Source organism: Malurus melanocephalus, unplaced genomic scaffold (assembly GCF_030028575.1).
Source record: "Malurus melanocephalus ecotype Western Australia unplaced genomic scaffold, MMel_1.1 scaffold_127, whole genome shotgun sequence".
NCBI classification, from domain to species: domain Eukaryota; kingdom Metazoa; phylum Chordata; class Aves; order Passeriformes; family Maluridae; genus Malurus; species Malurus melanocephalus.
The window spans coordinates 1,234,310-1,256,765 of record NW_026623359.1 but is presented as its reverse complement, the minus strand read 5'-3'; the positions used below and the strand labels follow the sequence as shown (position 1 = coordinate 1,256,765).

The window sequence follows — 22,456 nt, the reverse complement described above, 5'->3', positions numbered from 1 at the left end:
TGACCTAGTAAATTCTTGTAAACCTAGGCTGTGGTTTCATGGGTGGCTGATCTGACCTCCTGGGKTTTTTTTACTGCCTAAAGGAAAAAGTCACTTTCCCTGTTTGTTCCTCCTGATTCTCCACCCCACCCCCTCTCTGTTCCCCTGGGACAGTTTTGTTCTGCATTAGGGAGTTAAATGTGCTCACAGGGAAGCAGAATMTCATGCTTCTGTGTAAGTCTCAGGAAACTGCAACCTTGATTTTACTATGTCCATCCCAATTCTATACTTGATCTCTTTWTTCTTACAGTAATCATCATATAATTGTGGGCAAATCTTATAAAGTGACATGCATGGTATCTAGCAGTGAACTTGAGAGCATGGGATAACCACATTGACATGAGAACCTGAACAGTAACACACCACATGTAAAGAAATTGCAGGATCAAAAACACCTGCCTAAAATGGAGGGATGAATAGAAATGCAGAAACCTGGGTCACAAGGAAGGAACTGGATCTAGTCCGTGGACTGGCACAGAAATCTTGTGTTGTGTGAATGAATCCTGCACTGTGCTTTGTGCCTYATGTCTCCACGCAGAAGGAGGGGATGATGGCAGTTCCTCTGTCCCAGGCATGCTCTGAAACAAGGCTTTAATCCTGGAGATGCTGTGATATGAAACTGAGCATCATGCAAGAAAGGCATTTGAACCAACACCAGCGGCTCAGTTTCTGAACACCTGACAGTCAAGTTTTATTCTTGCTGACCAAGARAGATGGAAGAATACTGTCTCCATTTAATATCAGGAAACAGAACATCTTGGTAGCCTCAGTAACTTCAGCTTTCATTTCCTGAGTCTGTTGTCAGGATCCCAGGTGTCAGCTTTCGGTTTGCTCAGAACAAGGATTGAGAGGAAGCAGGGAACCTGGGGGAGATCCTAATCTGTCAAGTAAAAACTTCTGATCTTCAAACTCGTGAAGACTAATGCCTTCTGGTACTGTGGTAGCCTTTAGGGTCCCTCATCATCATCCCTGTAGTAAGAGACCACCCACAAGCAGAGGTCAACTAGAATAAGGGAACCATCTACCAGAAGAACCCAGGAAAAAAAGATATTGCACATATTCGGCTATTTGGATTTTCTGGAAACAGGCAGTGGGTTAGRCTGATGCAGAGAAGCACCAAATTAGCATTAGTCACTGAACAGAGAGCAGCACATACCAGGGCTCCTGCCTTGTGTGAGCTAACATCTGCTCTTGGGGTCACTGCCTGATGTCTGCTTGCTTGCTGGTTATGTCCCAGCTCATTTTGCAATGCGAGTCTAAATCCTTCAAACCGCACATCCAGTTTGTAATTTAAGCCTGCATAATTTTATCTCTGCTTGCTTACACCCACTGTCTCCTGGTTTACACAGGCCATTGCTGGTTTCTGTAAGAGTTACTGCGTTGATTGATGCGTGAAACAGGAAGGTAGGATGTTTTAATGTGGAACGGTATTTGGAGAGATGCAGCATCTGTGTCTAAAGAGAGAGATAGTTACAGGGTTAGACAAGTGGGCCATCAATTACTGGAGACTGAGGTTGGAGCCATCTGGCTGTTTGAAACAACACCAGGTGTTAGCAGAAGCAAATTTCCTGTGTTGCAACATAGGAGCGGCAGGCAAGAAGCCGCCCTCCAGAGCGAATCTCAGCCACGAAAGAGGCCACTTCTTGTTTCCTTCTTTAGTGCTGCYTGGTGGGAAAAAATCCCTCCAAGAGCCTGGCACACCTGTGTTTCCTGCTCGGTGTCTCCCAGGGCAGCTCTCAGCCAGGGGTGGGGACCCCTCCTCTGAGGAGGGCTGGGCAGGACTGGTACCCTCAGAGATGGCTGTACCAGCCCCCGGGTCTCAGTCACAGCTGCATCCTCACCCTCACTGATGGACCTGAGCCCCAAAATCCTGGGTTGTGTCCACAGCATCCATGGTCCCCTGGAGGCCCTCCTTGCTGCCAAACCCACAGTGCAAGGTAYCTCCACCCACATGCATCCCTGCCTYGGTTTCCCTCYGCACCCTGAGCTGTCTCCATCASCCAAGGGAGAGGCAGGCAAGGGTGGGCTGGTYGCTGGTGGAGAGTGCCAAGAGGTGCAAGGAGATGGCTGTCACCCACAATCTGCTCGGCAGGTGAGCCATTTCCAGCCAGTCAGGGTAATGGGCTGTAGTTTTAAATAGTCACTGGCTTGATACATGCATTTGATATTTGATATTCTTTGATATATGCAAAGATTATTGCTGCATAGCCCAAGTGTGTGTTAAACCTGAAGGAGTTTCTCCTGTGGTTGTACTGCTCCAAATTTTCTCATGTATCCTGGAGAATAGTTTATTATTGTTTATATTWAAAAGGGGAATAAACCATAATGCTGAAATTTATCCAATCTAAAAGTTACACTTCCCTAAATAAGTCAGGAAGCAATCATATCTCCCACTAAAGTTGTTGTTACTGTACTAAACTTTAAATGCAGCAAAGACTTGATGGTGGCTGAAGCAAGGGACAATGTCCAAGGTGATTGTTCCCAGCAAGCATCCCAATTCAGCAATGTCCTCTCACAACAAGCAGGCAAAAGGTTAAAAACTAGGTAAATGCAATCTCAGTAACTCACAGCAGAACTTTAGATCASTTTTCCTAATTTCTATTTCTATCACAGAGTAAAAGCTCTCACAGGTTTATTTTAAACTTTAATTATTATACTTTAATTATCTGGTGACAGAGCAAAAAACCTCTGATTTGGTTATAAATTCCAAACTCACATGAATTSCTTGATAAAATGGTTCATTTAGGGACCATGGCAAGGGTTGCTAAGTGACAGAGATGCAGTTTTGTATCAGAGCACTTCCAAACCCCTGCTGCTGAAGAGAAAATGAAATAGCTGGAGACACTGGCGTGAGGCAGGGTGGGAGGCTAAAGGGCTCTGGCTTATAAGCAAGCCTATGCCTGTCTATTTTTAGCTACCTATTAAATGMAGGCTGGTTTTCAGAAGCTCTGAGCACTGATGACATCCGCTGGATAATGGCAGCAGTGAGGTGTCGGGGTCACTGCTACCCAGGTACTCTCATAAAGGGGGATAATAAGGTGTGAGCTCCKGCAGGATTTGAAACCATCGGCTATTATGCAAATCACAAGGGCTCACACTGTTCATTAAAATGCAACAAGATGAGTGTTGACCCAGGGATARCATTTCCAAAATGTCCCCATGACGAACAGGGAGKTAGAATTTTGRCTAGTGAGAGTTTCTAAATMTTGCCTTCRAAGAGAGGGCATTTGGTGGGGAATRCTGCAAATAACAGCAAAAACCATGCTTGAAAATAATGCTTTGATTGCAATTCATATTTAAAAATTATAGAAATTTTCAGATGTCTGGTCAAATTAGCTTCCTGCTGATTTACCTGGGAAACTGATTGGTGTGTATGAGTARTAACCTCATGCACGACCTTCCGTAGTGGTAAGCAAAGACTTATTAAATTCAAGAGGTGTAAGCACATAAGTCACATAAAACTTGCCTATTTTCAGGAGCAGAGTAATAATTTTTTTTTNTTTTTTTTTTTTTTAATTTTTTTAAATATTTTGTTGTATGTGGCTATATAACATTTTGCATTCAGGGATAAAAAGGTAATATTTATTTTAATGATGGGCACTGCAAACATATATTTTAGTCCTTGACTCTTTAAAATGCTTTACAAAGCATTTACATGACAATTTGTCAGTTGTTGACTTGGGTTTTTTATATGGAATAATTTTACTTTAAAAGGAAATCTTTTTTGCAAACCAAGTAAAATGCTAACTTCTAAAACTAGGGAAAAGTGAGACAGAGGGAAGGTTTGACTGCTAAATGAATGTATGAAAAAGACAAACCACAGGTTTCTAAGACTGGGCTAGAAAGAAAAACATCTAGAACAGTGTACTGACTGCATGTATCCAGGACATTTGCCTTTGGGTGTTTTGGATGGCTAGGTGCCTCTTATGTATTTCTCTCTTCTTTTGCATCCACCTCTTTGGCATTTTAAATCCTGCTCACTTCCTAAGTGTTTTACCCTTACCTTCCTTTTGAGCTGCCTGTTTCGTGTGCAAGTCTCAGGACCTGTTTCTGTTTCAGAAGGACGTGAGATGGGGATATGGAGGGTCTGATCCCTCCAARGTGCTCCTCTGCTGTCAGGAGGCTGTGCCGTGGGGCTGTGACAGGAGCCAAACAACAGCTGCTCATGGCTGACTGCAAAGATTTCACAAGGATTTATTTTATTTTATGATTTTATTTTCAAGCTCCCTCAAAAACTGATGGAGCTGCCCCACCTAAATCAACCCTCAGCCTGCCCTCTCTGACTAGCAGTCTTAACTGGGAGTAATGACCCTCTGGGTTTGTGCAGAGACACGGCACAGCATCATTTTACAACAACACTCACAAAGTGACCTCTGTAAGGCCCTCATGAAGGAGCCAGGTGACTGGCTCCACTTTCAGCTCCAACCTGGCTTCACACATCCTTTCAACCCCCAGTAAGAGCATTCAGGAGATTTGGCTCCAGACAGCAAAATGTTCTGGTAAGTGAGGSAGAGCTCAGTCCAGCTTAGGCTCAGTTTGGGTCTTGTCTAAGACCCCGGGTGATGGGTTTGGCACAGACCTGATGTGCTGGATAAAACCTGGTGCTTGGGCAGCCACCACATCTTTGGCTGCTCTGATCACTGCCCAGCACTGTGCTGGGTGATGGTGCAAGGCTGGAAGTTGTAAGTTTGAAAGAGCAAGTCCAGCTGCCCAGAGCTCCTCTGCTCGGTCAGGTCAGTGCAGGAGGYGACAGCTGGGCTGGCAGTGGCTGCTCTGTGGTAGAAATCATCTGTCACATCCTGAGGGAGTTTGCTCCCACAGTCGAACTACTGGAACCCGGGAAGTTCCCTGGGATATTTAAATGCCAGGCTGAGGGCAGTGCTGGGGATGATTTTGGCTCWGTCACTGTTGAGTCAGTTGCTGGGACTTGTGGGCCAGGAGACTGTTTCAGGTACAGCCTTGGGCTAATGCCTGAACAGCGGCTCTGCCAGCAGCCCTGGGAGGCTCTGAGCAGCCGTGGTGAACCTCCTGCCCTCTGCTCTGGAGGACAGGGTAGAAAACTTGAAGATTTGGGATCTGTGATGGAGCCTCCTTGGTAGGAGGAGCCAAAACAAACCAGAGAAAGAAATATTAACACAACTGTGTTTGATCTGACTGAGAAATGTGTTCTCAAGGATAATATGTGAGAAAGGCATCAGAAATTTTTCCTGCTAAAAATTTCCCATTGTCTTCTAAGGAGCGAATACTTTGGTGTRTATTTTGTTTAGCTGGATTCTTTTGCTATGATGGTCTGTCTACACTGACTAAATTCCTGCAGTAATGGCTCCATGATGCTGCATTTAAAGATTATAATACACTTATAGCCCACTGATTAAAAAAAAAAAAAATAGAAGCAAGCAGCTGTATAAAAGCCAGGTATTAGATATTAAAGAAAAATAATTTACAGCTTACCACAATCACAATGGATGAGATTGACTCACTCATGGGCTTTAGGACATTTTTTCTAGTTTTTGTTTTATGAGTCTGTACACGAAGGATGTTAGCTCAGTTGGAGATTTTCTCTTTTACTCTATGCCAAGGTTTTCAGAAGTGACTAATGACTTTGGGTGCTTAACTGGAAACATTGTAATAACGCCTGAATTTCAGAATGGCTGAGAACCCATCATCTGAAATTTAAGTCCTTTTATGGTCGTTTAAATTCAGCTCTCAGGATTGAGATCCTCTAATTCATCAGGAACTCTTGAAAAGCTTAGAAGTTATGGAAATATATTAAAAAATTTAAGATGCAATTTCCTCCTTAAATGCTTCCCCACGCCAAATTTTCCATGTCCCAATATGTGTGGAATTAGAAGAAAGAAATTGGCAATTATTGAATGCAATATGCTTTAAGTTTATGATAAAGAAAACATAGTGTTCATTTCCTTACCACAGTGTGGTAGCCCTGCTTTTCTGATGAATTGTGATAGCCATAACCTCGTTGTTAAAGAGCACTGTGTCAATTCTCTAGATCTTCAACATGAATCAGTGAAATGGTTCAGGGAATTCAGCATTTTTTTTTTTTTTTTTTGCAAAGGTGGACACAACTCTGTTGTCTCTATATGGGGAGGAATGATTCACGGGACATAGCGAGCACAAGAGGCTCGGCATACCCGGGAACAAACATCACACACAAGATGGCAATACTCTTTATTTTTATAGTMTTTTTAGACTTTTTATTTAATAGACTTTCTGGTGCTGTGCTGCCAGAAACCCACATAACCCAAAGTTACAAAGTGGGCACACATTGCCTTTCRTTAACATTCTCTTTGCAGACACCGAGTCAGATCAGTCTTTGTGCAAACTACCACCACTACCACTTAAATTGTGCTATCTGACRCCAGGTGGGATGAGGATTTCATTGCTCACTGGGAGGTGAAACCTTCCCTCAGACAACTGGAGAACTCTGGCTGATCATCTCATAAAAAACAGCTCTTGCATCATGTGCAGAATAGAAGGAAGTGAATCTCTTAAAGGGATTGTAAGTTTTACTCTGTTTAGCCAGGCTGTTACCCACATCTTAGATTAGATCTCATCTTTTTATGTTTCCCTGCAGGTTTGCTTTGACTGTCTCCCCATTTTCCAACAAACACTCTCAGAGACCACTGGGCAGTAACTGAGGAAGTCCCTGGGAACTTTTCCCAGCAAGTCTGATCCGTGGCATGCGGGATGTGCAGGACTTGCCCGGGATCACATGCTCCCAGATACACAGGGCACATGGATGGCTGTTCCCAGAAGTGGATGCCAAGAAGGAAACTAGTGAGGGGCATGGGAACAGCCGTGTGACTGCAGCCCACGGCAGCAGTGGGACACTGAGGGCTACAGCTGGACTGTGAGAAATGGAGCAGCATGCTTGGTTTTAAGTGAGAAACCCAAATGCTTGTCTAAAGCATGCTGGACATCACTGAGCACCCAGCTTTACAGTGACAGTGCTGCACAGAGGTGCTGCAAATCCTTTATCTCTGCCTGACTGATCTTTCATCRTCACCTGCATGGTCCTGAAAATTTAGCTCCAGGCAAGGACAGAAGAGTAAGTTCATCCTGGCATCTTCTTCTCTATTYTCATTAAGGGTTGTAGCAACTATTATTTCCTCCAAATGTTTTCCCACATCCTACCCCTCTGACCCTGGTCTGTAATCCTACACTCATTCCTGCACTGGCTCATTACCTTTCCAGTCTCTGTTTTTGTATCATTTGAGTGAGTTCTCCCCCCAGCCTCAGCCAGGTGACCCACTCCCTTTGTGGAGGACACAGTGGTGACAGCAGCTTCTGGTACCTTTTGTTGATTACAGTTTATTTTATTTCTTCTCGTTCAGGTGACCCTCCTGCAGCGTGTTTTATTGCAATCCAGCAAGACACACTTTGTGCAACACCATCTGAGGMCAGGATGTCCAGGACATTGCTGCCCACATCAGTTCCTCTTGTGGGGCAGGCTCCASTCTTCCTGACTGTGCCAGATCCTCTCAGGTACGAGGTCTGTCCAGCCAGGTCTGCTGTTCAGCTCAGGCTGCACTGCCTGTAGGCAGCACAGAGTCACAGAATCACAGAATAGCCTGAGCTGGAAGGGACCCACACCAAAGTTAACTCCTGTCCCTGCACAGGACAGTCCCACATAGCCTGTATGTTTTGGGTTTTTTTTCTTCTGTTCCAAGAATCACACCATGAGTGATTTCTTTTCTTTCCTGCTGTYCTGCATCCTCTGATTTACCAGCCTGGCACTTTACGTCCCCAGAGAGGCAGACACCACGATGCCAAGGGCAGCCCAATGCCACATATCCCTGCATTATTCCTCCTTMTCCCTCTCCCTTCTCACGATGTGATATGCTGGAATGTTGCAGGAAACAGAGCAGGAGGGTTTGTGAAACCTTCTGGCTTACCCTTCAGCTGAGGGTGAGCAGCTTGTGCTCCTAGACATACACAGATGCCCAGAAACTTCTGTTCATGGCTCCTATGRCATTGTCCTTCAGCTGAAATATGTAATGTCTGTTTTAATAAGAGCAGACTAGCAGGATATGTGTGTCAGACATCACAGCTTTTGGGACTTAAGAGTTTTGCAGGTGTAAAATGAAGCAGATAATTTTTTAAAATTAMATTAGTCTAAGAGTTTGGACCACAGCATTACACAGGGGACAATAAAATTGACTCTATTTGTACTCAAGCAAAATAACATTGTATTGAGTTAGTMTCCAGACTGGGTAGAAAATGAAGGACAATGGACTCAGCAAAGAGGGTCTGAGAGATAATGCTGGAGGCATCACCAAAATGCCAAACCAGAAATCTATTGCTCATCACCAGGAAGGGGACAGGGCTCTGGAGGTATTTCAGAGGAACTTGGCACTGTCATCTGCACTTAGCATGGCTCGAAAGGACCTCTGAACCTCCAAGGCCACATCTGCTGCTGCCGGGGAACAGAGGCTGCACAGACAGCGCGGGGTTTGAGATCAGCCCCTGACAGCACCCAGGACAGCTGGGACCCCAGCAGAGTGACAGCCCAACCACATCCCATCCTGCCCGATTCTACTGCCAGAGTGATTTTGTAGCTAACTAGATGACCTTGAATGTCCCTTCCACCCGAACCATTCTGTGATTCCATGATAACAGTTGTTTTTTCCCCTTTTCTCTCTGTCCACCGGCAGCAGTGCTGCGCTGATAAACAGCACGAAGGTGTCTGCCCGCCCATTCTGACAATACGACATTTTTGGGACGTCTCCCCCAGCTCCATCCCATCCCATCCCATCCCATCCCATCCCATCCCATCCCATCCCATCCCATCCCATCCCATCCCATCCCATCCCCCGCTTCCAACATCCCTCTCAGGCACTCAGGCGCCTGTGCCTAATTGAGGCAGCGGCTGGTTTTAATATGAGCTCAGAACACTGTTTTGGGTTTTTTTTTTTAGGTCCTAAATTGCTTTCAAAGCGATGGTGCATCATTCCCCCCTCAGCCCGGCCTGGGAGCGGYGGGACAGCCTGTGCAGCCTCCAGAAGATGGTGCCCTGCTGTTAGGAACAATGCTGCGAGCGCAGTCATTCCAGTTCACTGGCACAATGTCACACAAAACGCTTTGTGTCTGTCAGCACATTCCTGGAAGGTCACAGTGAATGATGAATGCTCCTGTGTAGGAGCTGAGGAGGGTTTGGGTATTTTTTTTCTTCTTTTTTTTTTTTCCCTTTTCACCATGAATTGCATCACTTGGCAGTCTCTTGGCTTCATTCATTTGACTCCTGTGGTTACAAACCTTTCCCAATTGTTGTGAGCCTGCTTCCTCCACAACCCCTCTGTGGYCAAAGCAGGATATTCATGACTGACTGCCCTGGAGAAGCTGGATGACTTCCAGCTACTTTCCACAGCAGAGTTGCTCACTTCCCTCCCCCCGAGGGCTGAAATATCCTGTGGTTCTGGTTAGCTTTCTCTCCGGATGCACATCAGCTAAAGCATATGCATCATCATGTGATAGCCAAGGTTGTTTCAGCACAGCTAATTGTGACAGAGGCTTTATTTAGATGCCATGTATAAAAAGATGTGTATGGCACTCCAGTGTGAAGTCAGAAGGATATTTGACTTGATCCTGAATGAAAAGCTAATTTTAACTGGCATGCAACATTGGAATTCTCCATTGAGCTTTGCACATATGTCTAAGATGTTTAAATAATTCCAATAAACTATGATGTCATCTTTGCAGCTCTGTTGCCATTTTCTATGATTTGGTTCATGATTTCTTTCCACTCTGAGTTACTAATTGCTCGTGAAGCTTGTGCAATTGAATTCTATTTTTTCACACCCCCTTCCCCCACACASAAAGCACACAGACCTGCTAGTTTTAATTGGGGAAAAACACCTACAGCTAAATTCAGCATTACTTCTCAATGGGAATTGACCAGCACCTGAGCAGCAGTAGTCACAGGATAGAGTTCACCCAACCCCACTGAGGGGTGTTTTGTTGGCATGGGGAGTGTCTGGATGGGTAGGAGGGCTCTGAAAACCCCTTCCAGACTGAAACTGAACACAGAACAGCTGTAAATGGTGTTCATGAGCCTTTCACAGGTCCATGTGTGTCCACATTCTTCTGAGGGATGGAGATGCATTCAGAGGYCAGGATATTTTACAGCCTCCAGTACCTGCTTTTGTTTGAACAAATGCAGCAGATTCTGAGGAGACACCACTGGCTCTCCAAGAACTCATCTGTTGAGGACTCMTTGTCTCTGGAGCCATCTGGCAATGTCTGTTCTGTTAAACTCTTTTCTCCTCCAAAACAAGGTGGGGGCATCCAACCTGGCCAGTAAACAGTCCCTGGTCTAATGCCTTAGCTGTGTCCTGGAACTGTTTGGAGGATGCTGGCRGGCCAAATTCAGAGTGGTCCTGGCATTGCTGGGGCCATTCTCTGGTTCAGATGATGGTGATCTGTCCTTGTGTCCTGGCTCTATTTAACTGGGAGGTGTGRGTGTGGTTGGACAGATTCCTCTGGGCTGTACTGGGTTCATCCATAGGACTGGGAATCTTCATTTTGGAAATCAGAAAAACGTCCTTGAGCAGGAGAAACTAGAGAGGGGATAAACTAGAAACAAGACAGAAAGTCAGTTCTGTTTGAGGAAAAGTGTCTGGACTTCAATCAGAGTCTAAACAAAGCCAAAGGTTAAAAAAAAATCAGGGGCTAAATGAGTCCTTGGAAGTCAAAATTTGTGAACTAGGGTAGGATATTATATTTTCCAGAAAACTGCAAAAAAGCATATGTTGCTGCAAATTCATTGACATATAGAGAGAAATGAATGAAAACAGCAAGGGGGGTTTTCAGCAGCAACAATTAAGGACATTTTGCAAAAGCTTTGGTGAAGACAAGCAAATTGCAAAATGCTATCCCATCCCATCCCATCCCATCCCATCCCATCCCATCCCATCCAGTAATGGCTACGTAGTTCAAAATGTGGGATGAAAGGAAAAGAATCTTGAGGAGGTTTCATACTTTATGTATTTCCAGAGAATTCATCAGAAGTTTCAAGTTGCTGAAGAAATACCAGGAAATGGAAAAGCAGAGGTTTTGCAAAACCTATGAGTAATTAACAACCAAAAAAGTACTCCAGTCAGAGAAAGAAATAAAAACTTGTTTGGGTTCATTTTTATCTTATGGAAGCCCTTTATCTTTATTTCCCAGGTCTGCCTTTAAGGTGCAGGTTTCTTTATCACTTCCCTTTGTGCAGACCAAGTGCTGTTCCATATCCAGGCACACAAAGAGCATCAAAAACCCCTGGGCAAAGATCACTTCAGACCTAGGGAGCTCTGTTAGCATCTCTAACAGCCTGGTAACAACATGTGGGAGCAGGTTGGCCAAGAAACGTARCAGGACTGAAACCACCTTTTCCTTTCCTCTTCAGCATTTCTCGTRTCACTGAAGGGATTGCTGGCAGTCCCCCATCCCTGGAATGCCACACGGTGGGCTGTCCCCTGTGCCACTTGTGGAAAACACCAGGAAGTGCTGATGTCTGGAGGGCTTCAGATGAAGGGCTGGAGGCACTGCAGGGTGTGAAAGCGTGTCTGTGGTGTGTTCCAGAGGAGTGGCAGAGGTCCATGCAGACAGGACATGACCAGCTGGAGCAGCCCAGCTTCACCAGAGATGGCATAAGCTCACACAGGGTGCTGGGTTTGCGGTTGGTGTTATAAGTCCACAGTTTCTGCTTTTCATGGGTTGCCTTTAGGTCTCCCCATTGTGTCTTCCTGAGGATGGGAGATGCTCAGGTCTCCTTGCCACATGGGAACTACACACCCAGTAGCTCTGAAGAGGAAATTACAGAGYGGCAGAATGGATAAGGTTGGAAGGGACCACAGKGGGTCAGCTGGTCCARCCTCCCTGCTCTAGCAGGGTTATCCCAGAGCATATGGCACAGGATTGTGTCCAAGCAGTTCATGRATATCTACAGTGAAGGAGACTCCACACCCTCTCTGGGCAMTCTCAGTCACTTGCACGGGGAAGTTGTTCTTCCTTATATTCAGGGTACACTTCCAGTGCAAAAGTGTGTGTGTATGATGCCAAGTATAGAAAAAGCAGCAAGAAGGGCAATGGTGCTRTCTGCACCTGCCTTGCAGGGCTGTCACAGAGATATTTGTGTAATTACTCAGTGATAAAGATTACAGCTCATCTGACTGCACATGAGAAGAAAGCCTGCCAAATCTGCCTTTTCCATCTGTCCAAGAGCAAACCTCAGTGTGCCCTGCTGCAGCCAGAAGAGCCTGTAGCAGAGCAGATAAGGAAAAGCAGTCTGCTGTGATTCTCAGTGCAGCACAGCTTGAGTACTCATGAGTCACAGTTTGCTCTCACCCCTGACTGAAGGAAAATGCCTCCTGACGTGTCAGGAACTTGAGAGAAGTAAGGACTCTGAGGGCCTTCTCAAGGTATTTTGACATGCACACCCCACCATTTGAACCTGAATAATAGCAAAACTGWTAACAGCATCTGTAGAGTGACTCCAATATGAACTCTTCACTGGGATGAGGGAAGGAAGGATTTCGTACATGCCCACATGTGTATGAGGGAAAAGGATTAGAACTTCTGGAGTTCTTCAAAGCAGGTGGTTTGCTTGTATGCTGGTGTTTGACCCAATTCAAATCAAAACTTCCTGCATATTTTGGCCTTTGAAAATTGCATTTACATGCCAAGGTTCTGAGCACTTATTTGGGAGTGAGATAACCTCTACCACAGACACTGCACCTGGAGTTTCCCTGTCTGTCTTGACCTGCAGTGTCAGCAGAGCTACTTGGCATGACTATGATTTTCTCAGCTATGGTCCATAACCAGCACTGTCAGAAGAAGGCAGCACCAGAGATGTTTCCTCATCTWCTCTCGCTGCTGTCCCGGTGAAGATGCAGACAGGTGAGGACAAACATTCTCCACATGTGCTGTCTTGCTCCTTGGTGGTGCAGGACATCTGTGTGCTGACTGCATCATTTGTCTGTCACAGGTAAAACCCACACTTGCTGTCAATYTTGTTCTTCTGAGGGCGCTGGGAGGGTAAAAGCCAGAACATTCTGGGATGGATGTGAAAGCTATCAAACATGATTTTCCATTACCAGTACAGTAAGTCCAGGCAAATCCACCATTGAAGTCAACAGGRGTCTTTTTAATGGTTCCAGCTGGGCTGGGATTCTTGCTCTAATTGTGTGCCCAGGCAGGGTTTGAAACCTGGGGTCCATCCACCTCAATGTGGGTATTTGATAAAGACATCTGAGGTAGAAGAATACAAAGAGACAGATAGAATCAGGTCAGACTGAACCATCCCATGCTGTTAAATGTGAAGGGTTCTTAAGGAGTCTAATTTTCTAATTTGGTGMTTTGAATGATGCCCAAACCTAGTGGGAAGAACAGGTTGAAGCATCTCCGTGTCCAACTGAAGCAGTGGGAAAATGATCGCATAATTTTCCTGTGCCACACTTACCAAGATGAGGGTGGAAATGTGCAGGTGTTGCTGGTGTCTGACTGAGGGACAAAGGAGGAATATAATAAATTAGAAAATTTAAAATTAAAATAAACTTTTATTTTTATGCTTTATCCTAATGTAGCTAGAATGTTAAGAATTTATCACCTGAGATAAAAGACTTAATCATTGCTAAACCCTTTGGCAATTGTTTTAATAACATTAATCAAGATGAGATCATTTAGTGCTAATGGGGATGTTTTAAGTACTTTTATAGGATTTTCACTGAAATTCAGAATTAAATGATTGGGCCATTATTCTAAGTGTTTTCGTCATCCCTCAGGGAAGTCCYAGTTTCTTGGATTTCATCTGCTTGGTTTTATTTCCTCTCAAGCATTAATTCTGATTGCCCTTGACAATTTTGGAGCACCTCCTTCTAGTTATTAATTTGACCCTCTTCTGGGGCACTCTGAGGTTGGTTGCCCCTGATAATCTATTTTGTCAATGCAGTCATGGACAAGAAAGATTTAAAATACCACGTAATTAATGTGGTGATGGATGATGAGACAGGAAGGTGGATGATTGTCATTGGCTAAAGGTTCTGGTGAGTTGAGTTTTTCCCAACACCCAGACGGGATGAGCAATTGGCCAATTAATTGCCCAGTTCTACCCAATGTTTGCTTAAATGAGCTTAGTCTTTGTTAGGAGCTGCAGCCTTTGCAATCTGAAACACATTGGCAGCTGCTGAAAACATTACGGAAGGAAGTCAAGGAGTTATGGACTTTGGTCCTCTCCCTGAATTTACGTTTTCAAGGCCAGCTGATATCCCCAAATGTGTGAGGAGCATCCACACAACGATGGCAGGTGCAATGTAGGACACAGAGTGGACCTTTGCCTTCCCTGATGAGGGATCTGAAACAACRCTAAGAGTTGTGGGCAGCTCTGCTGAGCTCTGCAATTGTGAATCCATCTGAGATTCGGACTCTACACCCCCATGTACACACATTTCTGTGCAAACTGGGTGTCTAGACTGCTGTCACAGCCCGTGGCTGTCTAGTTAATGCAGTCACTGGCACCCAGGGTCATTTGGCTGCCTGGCCACTCCCTCTCTTCAGTCAGACCAGTTGGGTCACCCTCCAGGCCCTGGGGACTGCATCGAGTGCATCTCTGTGAACTTGGGTGCCTTGGGCATAGTTCAGCTGACTGAAATTAATGCCTGGTGCCATGGTGGATGRTCCAGATTATCCTGGCTGGCCTCCAGCACTATCTTCAGTCACCTCTGCCAGCCCAATGAGGACACCTCAGACATTCTACAACACCTTAAAAATTACAAGATGGCTACATGTGGGTGCCAAAGTGCTGCATTTTGTCACACATTGAGGGATGCAATTCATGAAGTCATTTCAATAGAAGTGCTAAAACTCTCTGAGTCATCTGTATGATGATTTATTCATTTGTATGATAACTTATTAGGTTTTATTTGATCTAGTTGGAAAGCCTGTATCAACCATTCCTGATTTTGATAATCAYAGAAGATGTTGTCCCATTTCAAACTTACTCAGCAAATTTTCAGGTCATATTCTACCAACACATTTGCTAATTCACGTACCTAGGCCTCAAGAAGACAGTAAAGGTTAACTGTAATACATTTAAACATGAAATAGTGCATATTTTTTCATATTCTTGGACTTTTYGTAGTCTTACGACTGCTCTTTTCTATTTTTTCTCAGAATAACTGAAAGTTTCTACTACTGGTTCAAAATAGTACAGGCTGGTAGATATTTGCRGGGCTAAAAGGAGGAAGGAAATATTCTTTACATCTTGTCTGGAAAATTAGCTCTGAATTTCTTTGGGAAGATAATCCTTGGTGCAAAGATCTTTCCTCTGATCATTGTATCAAGCACAATAAACAACCTACATTACATACAGCAAAACTTCAGCTTCATAAATCCCATTTTCCAAGGCTTTATGTGATAACAAAGACCAAATTTTTTGACCAAAGTGTGTGTATCTTGTAGCATGTACATTTTGTTTGGTTTCAACGTAACACAACAATATATTTGAGACAGAYAGATTTAACAATTTCTAATTTTTCATTCACAGAAAGAAGTTGAACAATTGCACCAAACAATATGACTGAGAACAGTTATTTTCAGGATGGTTTAATCATTGGGTAGGATCATCAAGATGCCATATTTAAAGACCGTCTTTATTTTTGTGTGCTTTTTGATCCCACAGATAAGTCTCAGGTTTTGTAGCGCACATTGGACATGTTTTATGACCCCGRCAATATGTAAGGAGGCCAGAATCTCTTACAAATGAGAGGGGAGAGCTTGGACAAGTCCTTGCCTTTGACAGGATTTTGGCAGTAGGTGGTAGATTTATGGASGTGGCCAGCACCCCAAAACCCATTCTCACTTGCAAGTTCTTGATAATAACCAATCAGGCCTCTTACAACATGAATTTTTTATTTGAACAGACAGAGGAAAACAGACATAAGACCTTTAACCAGACTACACAGTACACAGGAATAAAACAAAAAGCACTACTAGTAGATAAAATACAGTGCATGATAACAAAGGTACCAATGTTACAGCTGGTGAAGGAATGGTATAGATTAGCAGTCAATGTCACTYACCAATGAATGATAGAGGTGTGCAGAGAATCCTAATTCTCCTCAGTCCCAGGGAAATGTCTCGATGTCAATGTCTCAACATCAAGGAGAACTCTCTACACACTCAGAGAGCGTATAAGAGATTTCTGATTTCATGAAGATCATGGWGGTCTTTTATARTTGTAAAAAGTGCTGTGTCTGTAGTCATTAATTTTGGTTTATACTTTCTCACCATGTAAGAAAGGATGTTTATTGCTGCCTATGGAGGTCCTCAGCTGAGAGAATTAATCACATATTTCTGGATAAAATATTCCAGCCTATGGGGTGGKGAGGTAAGTTTTTGCTGTATCAGGGGGTGAAAGGTCCTGCCACAGAATCCAGGTAAAAATATGTGAAATGTATCCTGTTTACACTAACACAATTATAATAGTTCAATCCTTTACCCAAAATTGATATATTAAGTTTTCATTTTAGGAGGTTTCACTCAGTGCACATGGGTGCCCCTGACATTTATGTGTCTCCACTACAGCTGTTGTTACTGGTCTAACACACCAACCACATCCAGTCCTTGAAATTACCTAATCAGACCTTCCAAACACCCAACTCAATTTGAGCTTTAGCTAAACCAGAACTCAGTAAAGATTTCAGGACTTCAGCTGTAGCAGGTAACTGATGCAAAATGGAAGCTGAAGAATTGACACCTCTTATACCTTTAATTCTCAGATTTGCTGGCCTTGCACCAAACACCAGACGAATAGTGGCCTGGAGAGGCCAATTGCTCATGATAATCTAGAGCAGAGGAAAAGCAGCTTGATAATTGTAACCCTTGTTTTCATGTAATAACTTCAGAGATTCCAAGGCTAAAGGGAGCACTCTGATTCTCCAGTCTGASCTCATGTGGGACAGAGACTTCACCTGGTGATTCCTGCCCAGTCTGAACAGTTTTCCCTGGGCCATAAGGAAACTCTCCATCCATCTTTATGGGTGAGCATTGCSTCATGCAATACATTGGGCTGTATCCTGAGTTAATTTTACCATCCTCTAAATCCTGAGAAGTCTCACTCGGCCGCCCAGGGCTTACATGAATGAAAGAAAAACCAAAACTTGGTTCACCTTTCCTCACAATATGGTACCCAGTGAAAATTTTTCTTTACTCTCCTGTATAAAAAGTGTAAGATATTAATTTATGTGCTTGTATATGTTACTTTATTCTGAAGTGCAAYGTTTTGATTGAATCAATGATGTTGWGGTAAACAGTCCCTCAGTCCAATCATAGATTTTGGCCCYATTTAGATGACAAAGAAGGATCTTCAATATTTTTATTGCAGTTTATAGACGTGTCTGACCTTCTGTCTTGTATACACGTACATTTCATCCCTAATATTAGCACTGAATCCAGCCCTTCTCATATAATCAGAAAAAAACCTCCAAAGACTTAATTTAAGAATCTACCATACCATTAAGCAGCTCTTTTCAAGCACTTTCAGAAGCTATGTGCCCATGTACCAAGAGGAAAAAGTGAAAAGAATGACATTACAGACTGAAAATCCCTAATTGTAGTTAGATTACATATTTATCCTTTCTGTTAAAGGAAAAACCAGCATATTTTAAATACAGCTAAATCAAATGTGACATAAGAAATAAAGCAATTCCAGTGTAGTCACTATTCTAKGTAATATTCTGATGCTTAGAAAAACTCTGCATCAGTGAATCTATTTAYAACTAAATAACAAATGTTTTAATATTGCAGTCAGCAGGGAAAAGAAGGGCTAGGACAGCTAATGTCAATCAGGTTACTAGGTAGCTAAATCTGGATTTCTGCCAGCCAAATTTTTTTGGGACCTATGTTTGGCTGAGATCACCTGGTTTCTTTGACCCTCACATCCATTTGCATATCTGTATCTCACGCTTTGTGTCGCAGTTTTTTCAAAGGAAAAGGACGAAGTTCCTTTAAGGCCTGAGCCTGAAGTGGATATATGAAAATGATCCATGATGCTATTATCCCAACCACACTTCCCGAGTGATACTTTCTAATATCAGAAAAATTTGTTGCCATGGTGACTGGCCTGACCTGAAACAGTTCAGTTGATGCTGAGCTTCCTTTCTCTTCTCCAAAAAAGGAGCTAAATATAATCTTTTGGAAAGGCAATTTTTCTTTTGATTAGATAACGGCAATCTCCCTCGACCTGTTGTTCATGCCATATTGCCTTATTAACACTCTCAGTTAGAACAAATAGAGAATTTAGAGAAAAGTGAGCTTGAAAGCAGGTTACAGTTTYAACTGAAAATTATCCTTGCACAAAGATGCTGTGCCCACCTGTCTCAGGTCACCATCTAATTTAGCTTCTTCTGAATGGAAATGGGAAGTTCATGTGTGCCATTCAAATCCAAGAATTCCATTAGTGGGTGAATTCAGCATTACCTGCCCACAGATAAAGTGGACAGTGGCATGTTCAAAGTTAATTTGATCCTTAGTAACTTAGTTAATTTGCCTCATCATTAGTGTGCATCTTRCTTGAATCCTCTATTGGGTTAAAAGGTGCCCTTTGCATGACCCTCAAGTGAAGAAATTTTTGTTGAATTTTTTTTTTTTCTTTGAAAGAGATGCTGAGAAGGCAGAAAAGTCAGAAGTGGCATCCTTCTGCAGCTCCAGTAGCAATAGGGACATGCTACATTCATAGTGAAAAAAGGGCTGAAATCCACAAAAGACCTTGGGTGCTGAGGGAGGAGTTAGATGGTTTATCAGTGTTTGAAGGACAAGAATACAAATCAAGAGCTCACCAGCTCTGACTTCACTGGTTACATTTGCATGGCAGCTCGGGAAGGCTCCAACTGTTCAGTGTTATCCAGCTTGCCTGAAAGGTGTTCCTGGGGTTCTTAAGGGCAGTAGGTTGGAGAACTTTGTGTATATAACCTCCAGAATGTAGACCAGACTTCTCCCCAGGTACCTCAGACCTCCTGTATTTCTCAGATTTTTTTTTAAATAACTTCAGTTATTAAATATTATTAAATATTTAATAACCTCAGCTGCAGTCCAGGCGTGGAGCTTGGGGCAAGGATCTTGGGACCTTTCTTGCCAACTCCTTTCAGAATGAAGCAGCATTGCCCATGGTAAAAGGATTTTGGCCCCTTTTCCCTCACCTCTCCAGCAAGAAGCCATCTTTCCCACCCCAGCATCCTCCTCCTCCTGCCTTAGTGCTTTCCCCATCATATTCCAGACTGAGACTTTCTCTTGCTTTTTCCTTTTGGCTCAGAGCTTTTGCAGGTTTGGTGCATTTCTGGTTCAAATGAAGTTCTTGCTTTCTGTCAGGATTTCAAGCTGTGAATTTCTCCCTGTGTTTTGGAGACAGATTCGCTGGCATTTACTGGCTTGCCTTTTAGGCATCAATTCATCCAGTGCGTGGGCTTCCAGGTCTGAACAGGGAAATGAGGATCTGAGTGCAGCACAGTGAGCTCAAATAAACATGGGAAGTGTCCCCAGGTCTATTTGTGGCTGTCTGCTCATACTGGGAGAGCACACAACTTGTTCTGTGTTCTTGGCACATGGTTTCACCTTTCCAAGGTCTCATTCATTGACAACAAAAGGGGACTTATTAACTGCTGCTCAGAATATGTCCACTGAAACAATGCCTGAATAGAAAATTAGGTTCTTAGCTGAAAGACTTTGATGAAAAACTTCTGACTTGCTCTGAATTTTCCCCTTTTGGCTGGAAGAATTCTAAAGCAGAATCGTTTGGCTTTCAGCCATGTTTAGCTTACAAGATTTTTGCTTTGCTAGATCTTTTTTCAGGAAAAGATCATTCCAAGCAGCAATATTTATATAAGACATTTCAGAAAGTAGCAATGAAAAATGATCTTGAAATGCAAGAAGCAATAGTGTTATTACTGGGGACACCAGCAAGGGAAGATTTGTAGGAAAAATAAAGTTTTTCAGTGTATCATCTTATAGAATTGGGGGTAAAATGAGGATGTAAACCCTTCCTCAGACCTGACTAACTTACAGACAGGCCCTAGCTGGTAATAAAGGGCAAAGAAATATGCCTTCAACTTCTCCAGAATTGCTCTCCAGAGTCTCTAATTGCTCTCTTTCACACACACAAACATACACAAACAAATTTTAAAACCACTTATCTTGAGCAGGTCTGCAATCTGCCAAATACCATGTTCTCTGAAAGGTTACAAAGGAACATGGGATTCCTCTTACCCCAGCAAACTAACTGACTTTGACAGCTAAATTTCCCTTTAAATATGTTTAGAACTTCCTTTATATAGAAGTGTGAGTCATTCTGACAGCCTTAATTTGTACTGAAAAATGAATGTGTTAAACTTATTAACCATTCAGGTTAGAAAGACTGTAAACAGTAGATKGATGACATTTGCACTTGGTGTACTCCACCCTGTGTGCCTAAAAGTGAAATTACAAGAATGGGTGAAAGACATACTGAAGATTTGCTAGAGATTGCGTCTTAATCCTTTCCTACTCCTGACTTGATGTTTCCTTGGTGTATTATTTTCTATAATGAGGAGAATATGTATGAAAAGATGGCCCTTTTTTAGCAGCGTCATATTTATGGCAATTTATTCATGTTTCCATCATAACTAAACAATGATAGCAGTTTGTTGGAGCAAATAAAACACTGCATGATAGACCAAAAGATGTGTTTGAGTCTGAGGAAGACCCATAAATGATACTTCAGGAGATGCTGAAGTTTCAGCCTTTGTTTAGAGTCCTGGATGGTGTCTGGATCTGTCTTGGTTTCTGTGCTAAAAGCTTTCCTGATCTGAAAATAAGAGTGAGTGGAAGGGATGTGGTATCCACTTATGAGATCTCTCAACCTCTCTTTGCTCTCAGAGATAAGAAAAACTCTCCAGAAGGTAACTCAGAGRTGAAGCCTGACTCAGGCACTCATAATTGATGTTAATATTGTCRGAGGAGCTCGGGGTGTAGGAGGACTCCTCAGCCCACCCTGCACATCCCTCTGGACTGACTTTCCTGGGGAGAGCTGCAGCTTCTCCAGGCAGGGACACTCAGGCAGGAGTGGTCAGGAGCTTTCTCCAAGCTGCAAACCTCCCCTGCCCGTGGTATTGGATCACTTAGGAGCCAAACATTGCCACGAGGGAGGATAGAGGTCTCGCTTCAAACTGTGTGAGATAGCCTTTGGCTTTGAGTGRTTTTCTATACCATAGAGTAGGGACATGTAAAACTGTCAAATTAGGATTAAAAATGCTAGAATTAACTCTTTTGTGCCCTTGATAATCAAATAATGGGTGAAATCATCCAGCCTAAGGAGACTCCTGTATTGTGCTGTGATCTTGGCCCTATTTGGCTGGTAGCACTTTGGATCCAAAGCAGCCCCTGTCTCAGTAGATCAGACACAGAGTGGGAGCCACTAGCTAAAGCTGAGGCTGATCTTGTCTGTATAGACCTCTCCCTGTCTCCATTTCTTCAGCAACTAGCAGCTCAAGAAGCTTTAAGAAGCCTATCCATATCCTATCAGGCACAATGTTTCAATTCCCTTCATATTTATTTTTATGGAAAATTTTCTATTGCCAAGCACGAAATATGAGGAGTATGGGGAGATATCTAATTTAGAGATATTTTAAGGGTTTGCTTAGAAATCATAGGCTTGTCACTGACACTTGAAGAGTCTCATAACTCATCATCCAATCCAGCAAGTATATCTGTAGTCAGGAAGGAAGTGTCTGCTGAGATTATTTTCTAGTGCTATCCAGATCCTCCGCATTTCTCTGGAGTGTGTCAGTAGTGTGAAAGAGAAAATAATGAGAATGAAAGTTGCCTGTGAAATAACAGCACACTAAAACCAGAGGATTAGGCGGGTACGAAAATGAGCACTCATCTGATCTGAATGTGCCAATTCTACGAACCCTGGTATGGCTGACAGCTTTGGTATGATGTACTTTGCAGAGGACTTTTTGTTTTTCTTCCTTTGCTGACAAATTTCTGCTGGGAATCTGATGCATTATTATATTCCATGGTAAATGTTTGCAGCCCATGGAATGGATAGTGAAAACATGTGACTCATTTGGAGCATTTCATCCTTTGTGTATCTGTGTGTGTGTGCACGTTCAGAACTGTTCCATGTGCTGTGCATCACATTTGCCACCAGGACAAAGGGCAGCCCTCCAAAGACCTTGAGGATTAGGACTCTGTAAAATCATATATCAGAAAAAAAWGGAATTTTATATACAGAAAGAGTACAAGCACATGAAGGACATGTAGGCATACAAATGAATTCAGGTATTTTGGATATGGCTATATTTTTTGATTGAAATGCAATAAATTASTTTAATATTTTTTACTGTGGTGAATCAGAAAAGATAAATCCAAATGAATCTCTGTGTTC

The 22,456-nt window shown here is 43.1% G+C and overlaps 1 long non-coding RNA gene across 1 annotated transcript; it reads left to right on the top strand.

The window, feature by feature from the left end:
* Positions 1–3,663: 3,663 nt before the first annotated feature.
* On the top strand, positions 3,664–9,731 carry LOC130576093 (uncharacterized). The gene is made up of 3 exons (XR_008965637.1): positions 3,664–7,105; positions 7,392–7,542; positions 8,975–9,731. It is a non-coding gene; the product is annotated as an uncharacterized LOC130576093 (long non-coding RNA).
* Positions 9,732–22,456: the final 12,725 nt, after the last annotated feature.